Here is a 6379-nt window from a genome sequence, read left to right as displayed (position 1 = left end):
ATGCTTCCGTCTAGTTGTTATGTGAAGATATTTCCTTTTCCAGCATAGGCCTCAAAACGCTCCAAATATCCCCTTGCAGATTCTACAAAAAGAGTGTTTCAAAAGTGTTCTATCATAAGGAAGGTTCAACTCCGTGAGTTGAATGAAGGCATCTTGAAGAACTTTCTGAGAATGCTTCTCTGTAGTTTTTAGGTGAAGATATTCTATATCCCAGCACAGGCCTCGAAGTGCTCCAAATAACCAGTTGCAGATTTTAGCAAAAGAGTGTTTCAAAACTGCTCTTTCTATAGGTAAGTTCAAGTCTGTGAGTTGAATGCACTCAACACAAAGAAGTTTCTGAGAATGCTTCAGTTCAGTTTTTATGTGAAGATATTTCCTTTTCCAGCACAGGCCACAAACGGCTCCAAATATCCACTTGCAGATTCTACAAAAAGAGTGTTTCCAAACTTCTCTATCAATTGGTAGGTTCAACTCTGTGATTTGAATGAACTCAGCATGAAGAAGTTTCTGAGAATCCTTCTCTCTAGTTTTCATGTGAAGATATTTCCTTTTCCAACATGGGCCTCAAGGTGCTCCGAATAAACACTTGCAGATTCTACAAACGTAACGTTTCAAAACTGTTCCATCCAAAGGAACGTTCAAATCTGTGAGTTGAATACACTTATTGCAAAGAAGTTTCTCAGAATGCTTCTGTCTGGTTTTTAGGTGAAGAGATTTCATGTCCCAGCATAGGCCACAAAGCGCTCCAAATATCCACTTGAAGATTCTATAAGAAGATTGTCTCCAAACTGCTCTTTCCAAAGGAAGCTTCAATTCTGTTAGTTGAATGCACTCATCCCAAAGAAGTTCCTGAGAAGGCTTCCGTCTAGTTTTTATATGAAGATATTTCCTTTTCCAACAGAGGCCTCAAAACGCTCCAAATAAACACATGCAGATTGTACAAAAGGAGTGTTTCAAAACTGTTCTATCCAAAGGAACTTTCAAGTCTGTGAGTTGAATACATTCATTGCAAAGAAGTTTCTCAGAATGCTTCTGTCTAGTTTTTAGGTGAAGAGATTTCATGTCCCAGCATAGGCATCAAAGCGCTCCAAATATCCACTTGAAGATTCTATAAGAAGAGTGTCTCCAAACTGCTCTTTCCAAAGGAAGCTTCAAGTCTGTGAGTTGAATGCACTCATCCCAAAAAAGTTCCTGAGAAGGCTTCCGTCTAGTTTTTATATGAAGATATTTCCTTTTCCAACAGAGGCCACACAGCGCTCCAAATAAACACATGCAGATTGTACAAAAGGAGTGTTTCAAAACTGTTCTATCAAAGGGAACGATCAAGTCTGTGAGTTGAATGCACTCATCACACAGAAGTTTTTCAGAATGCTTCTGTCTAGATTTAGGTGAAGAGATTTCATTTCCCAGCATAGGCCTCAAAGCGCTCCAAATATCCCCTTGCAGATTCTACGAAAGGAGTGTTCCAAAGCTGCTCTTTCAAAAGCAAGGTTCAAGTCTGTGTGTTGAATGCACTCATCAGAAAGTAGTTTCTGAGAATGCTTCTGTCTAGTTCTTACGTGAAGATATTTCCTTTTCCAGCTTAGGCCCCAAAGTGCTCCAAATAAACACTTGCAAATTCTACAAAAGGTGTGTTTCAAAAGAGTCCTTTCAAAAGGAACGTTCAAGTCTGTGAGTTGAATGCACTTAACATACAGAAGTTTCCTGGAATTCTTCTGTCTAGTTTTTATTTGAAGACACTTCCTTTTCCAGCATAGGCCTCAAAGCGCTCCAAATATCCACTTGCAGATTCTACCAAAACAGTGTTTCAAAACTGCTCAATCAAAAGGAAACTTCAACACTGAGAGTAGAATGCACTCATCACAAAGAAGTTTCTGAGAATGCTTCTGTCTGGTTCTTATGTGAAGATATTTCCTTTTCCAACATAGGCCTCACAGCACTCCAAATAAACACTTGTAGATTCTACAAAAGGAGTGTTTCAAAACTGCTCTTTCGAGAGGAACGTTCAAGTCTGTGAGTTGAATGCACTCATCACACAGAAGTTTCTGAGAAGGCTTCCGTCTAGTTGTTATGTGAAGATATTTCCTTTTCCAGCATAGGCCTCAAAACGCTCCAAATATCCCCTTGCAGATTCTACAAAAAGAGTGTTTCAAAAGTGTTCTATCATAAGGAAGGTTCAACTCCGTGAGTTGAATGAAGGCATCGTGAAGAACTTTCTGAGAATGCTTCTCTGTAGTTTTTAGGTGAAGATATTCCATATCCCAGCACAGGCCTCAAAGTGCTCCAAATAACCACTTGCAGATTTTAGCAAAAGAGTGTTTCAAAACTGCTCTTTCTATAGGTAAGTTCAAGTCTGTGAGTTGAATGCACTCAACACAAAGAAGTTTCTGAGAATGTTTCAGTTCAGTTTCTATGTGAAGATATTTCCTTTTCCAGCATAGGCCTCAAACGGCTCCAAATATCCACTTGCAGATTCTACAAAAAGAGTGTTTCCAAACTTCTCTATCAATTGGTAGGTTCAACTCTGTGAGTTGAATGAACTCATCATGAAGAAGTTTCTGAGAATCCTTCTCTCTAGTTTTCATGTGAAGATATTTCCTTTTCCTACATGGGCCTCAAGGTGCTCCGAATAAACACTTGCAGATTCTACAAACGTTATGTTTCAAAACTGTTCTATCCAAAGGAACGTTCAAGTCCGTGAGTTGAATGCACTCATTGCAAAGAAGTTTCTCAGAATGCTTCTGTCTAGTTTTTAGGTGAATAGATTTCATGTTCCTGCATAGGCCTCAAACGGCTCCAAATATCCACTTGCAGATTCTACAAAAAGAGTGTTTCCAAACTTCTCTATCAATTGGTAGGTTCAACTCTGTGAGTTGAATGAACTCATCACAAAGAAGTTTCTGAGAATCCTTCTCTCTAGTTTTCATGTGCAGATATTTCCTTTTCCAACATAGGCCTCAAGGTGCTCAGAATAAACACTTGCAGATTCTACAAACGTAATGTTTCAAAACTGTTCTATCCAAAGGAACGTTCAAGTCTGTGAGTTGAATGCACTCATCACACAGAAGTTTCTCAGAATGCTTCTGTCTAGTTTTTAGGTGAAGAGATTTCATGTCCCAGCATAGGCCTCAAAGCGCTCCAAATATCCACTTGAAGATTCTATAAGAAGAGTGTCTCCAAACTGCTCTTTCCAAAGGAAGCTTGAAGTCTGTGAGTTGAATGCACTCATCAGAAAGAAGTTTCTGAGAATGCTTCTGTCTAGTTCTTACGTGAAGATATTTCCTTTTCCAGCTTAGGCCCCAAAGCGCTCCAAATAAACACTTGCAAATTCTACAAAAGGAGTGTTTCAAAAGAGTCCTATCAAAAGGAACGTTCAAGTCTGTGAGTTGAATGCACTTATCATACAGAAGTTTCCTGGAATGCTTCTGTCTAGTTTTTATGTGAAGACACTTCCTTTTCCAGCATAGGCCTCAAATCGCTCCAAATATCCACTTGCAGATTCTACCAAAAGAGTGTTTCAAAACTGCTCCATCAAAAGCAAGCTTCAACACTGTGAGTAGAATGCACTCATCACAAAGAAGTTTCTGCGAATGCTTCTGTCTGGTTCTTATGTGAAGATATTTCCTTTTCCAACATAGGCCTCAAAGAGCTCCAAATAAACACATGCAGATTCTACAAAAGGAGTGTTTCAAAACTGCTCCCTAGAGACGAACGTTGAAGTCTGTGAGTTGAATGCACTCATCACACAGAAGTTTCTGAGAATGCTTCCGTCTAGTTGTTATGTGAAGATATTTCCTTTTCCAGCATAGGCCTCAAAACGCTCCAAATATCCTCTTGCAGATTCTACAAAAAGAGTGTTTCAAAACCTTTCTATCATAAGAAAGGTTCAACTCTGTGAGTTGAATGAAGGCATCGTGAAGAACTTTCTGAGAATGCTTCTCTGTAGTTTTTAGGTGAAGATATTCCATATCCCAGCACAGGCCTCGAAGTGCTCCAAATAACCACTTGCAGATTTTAGCAAAAGAGTGTTTCAAAACTGCTCTTTCTATAGGTAAGTTCAAGTCTGTGTGTTGAATGCACTCAACACAAAGAAGTTTCTGAGAATCCTTCTGTTCAGTTTTTATGTGAAGATATTTCCTTTTCCAGCAGAGGCCTCAAACGGCTCCAAATATCCACTTGCAGATTCTACAAAAAGAGTGTTTCCAAACTTCTCTATCAATTGGTAGGTTCAACTCTGTCAGTTGAATGAACTCATCACAAAGAAGTTTCTGAGAATCCTTCTCTCTAGTTTTCATGTGAAGATATTTCCTTTTCCAACATAGGCCTCAAGGTGCTCCGAATAAACACTTGCAGATTCTACAAACGTAATGTTTCAAAACTGTTCTATCCAAAGGAACGTTCAAGTCTGTGAGTTGAATGCACTCATTGCAAAGAAGTTTCTCAGAATGCTTCTGTCTAGTTTTTAGGTGAAGAGATTTCATGTCCCAGCATAGGCCTAAAAGCGCTCCAAATATCCACTTGAAGATTCTATAAGAAGAGTGTCTCCAAACTGCTCTTTCCAAAGGAAGCTTCAAGTCTGTGAGTTGAATGCACTCATCACCAAGAAGTTTCTGAGAAGGCTTCCATCTAGTTTTTATATGAAGATATTTCCTTTTCCAACATAGGCCTCAAAGCACTCCAAATAAACACATGCAGATTCTACAAAAGGAGTGTTTCAAAACTGTTCTATCAAAGGGAACATTCAAGTCTGTGAGTTGAATGCACTCATCACACAGAAGTTTCTCAGAATGCTTCTGTCTAGTTTTTAGGTGAAGAGAATTCATTTCCCAGCGTAGGCCTCAAAGCGCTCCAAATATCCCCTTGCAGATTCTACGAAAGGAGTGTTTCAAAGCTGCTCTTTCAAAAGCAGGGTTCAAGTCTGTGTGTTGAATGCACTCATCAGAAAGAAGTTTCTGAGAATACTTCTGTCTAGTTCTTACGTGAAGATATTTCCTTTTCCAGCTTAGGCCCCAAAGCGCTCCAAATAAACACTTGCAAATTCTACAAAAGGAGTGTTTCAAAAGAGTCCTATCAAAACGAACGTTCAAGTCTGTGGGTTGAATGCACTTATCATACAGAAGTTTCCTGGAATGCTTCTGTCTAGTTTTTATGTGAAGACACTTCCTTTTCCAGCATAGGCCTCAAAGCGCTCCAGATATCCACTTGCAGATTCTACCAAAAGAGTGTTTCAAAACTGCTCTATCAAAAGCAAACTTCAACACTGTGAGTAGAATGCACTCATCACAAAGAAGTTTCTGAGAATGCTTCTGTCTGGTTCTTATGTGAAGATATTACCTTTTCCAACATAGGTCTCAAAGCGCTCCAAATATCCACTTGAAGATTCTATAAGAAGAGTGTCTCCAAACTGCTCTTTCCAAAGGAAGCTTGAAGTCTGTGAGTTGAATGCACTCATCACAAAGAAGTTTCTGAGAAGGCTTCCGTCTAGTTTTTATATGAAGATATTTCCTTTTCCAACATAGGCCTCAAAGCGCTCCAAATAAACACATGCAGATTCTACAAAAGGAGTGTTTCAAAACAGTTCTATCAAAGGGAACATTCAAGTCTGTGAGTTGAATGCACTCATCACACAGAAGTTTCTCAGAATGCTTCTGTCCAGATTTTAGGTGAAGAGATTTCATTTCCCAGCATAGGCCTCAAAGCGCTCCAAATATCCACTTGCAGATTCTACGAAAAGAGTGTTTCAAAGCTGCTCTTTCAACAGCAAGGTTCAAGTCTGTGTGTTGAATGCACTCATCAGAAAGAAGTTTCTGAGAATGCTTCTGTCTAGTCCTTACGTGAAGATATTTCCTTTTCCAGCTTAGGCCTCAAAGTGCTTCAAATAAACACTTGCAAATTCTACAAAAGGAGTGTTTCAAAAGAGTTCTATCAAAAGGAACGTTCAAGTCTGTGAGTTGAATGCACTTGTCATACAGAAGTTTCCTGGAATGCTTCTGTCTAGTTTTTATGTGTAGACATTTCCTTTTCCAACATAGGCCTCAAAGCGCTCCAAATATCCAATTGCAGATTCTAACAAAAGAGTGTTTCAAAACTGCTCTATCAAAAGCAAGCTTCAACACTGTGAGTAGAACGCACTCATCACAAAGAAGTTTGTGAGAATGCTTCTGTCTAGTTTTTATGTGAAGATATTTCCTTTTCCAACATAGGCCTCAAAGCGCTCCAAATGAACACGTGCAGATTCTACAAAAGGAGTGTTTCAAAACTGCTCTTTCGAGAGGAACGTTCAAGTCTGTGAGTTGAATGCACTCATCACACAGAAGTTTCTCAAAATGCTTCTGTCTAGTTTTTAGGTGAAGAGATTTCATGTCCCAGCATAGGACTC

This window comes from Pongo abelii, chromosome 23 (assembly GCF_028885655.2).
Source record: "Pongo abelii isolate AG06213 chromosome 23, NHGRI_mPonAbe1-v2.0_pri, whole genome shotgun sequence".
Lineage (NCBI taxonomy): Eukaryota > Metazoa > Chordata > Mammalia > Primates > Hominidae > Pongo > Pongo abelii.
The sequence above is the reverse complement of the archived record's forward strand: the minus strand, read 5'-3'. Positions refer to the sequence as shown.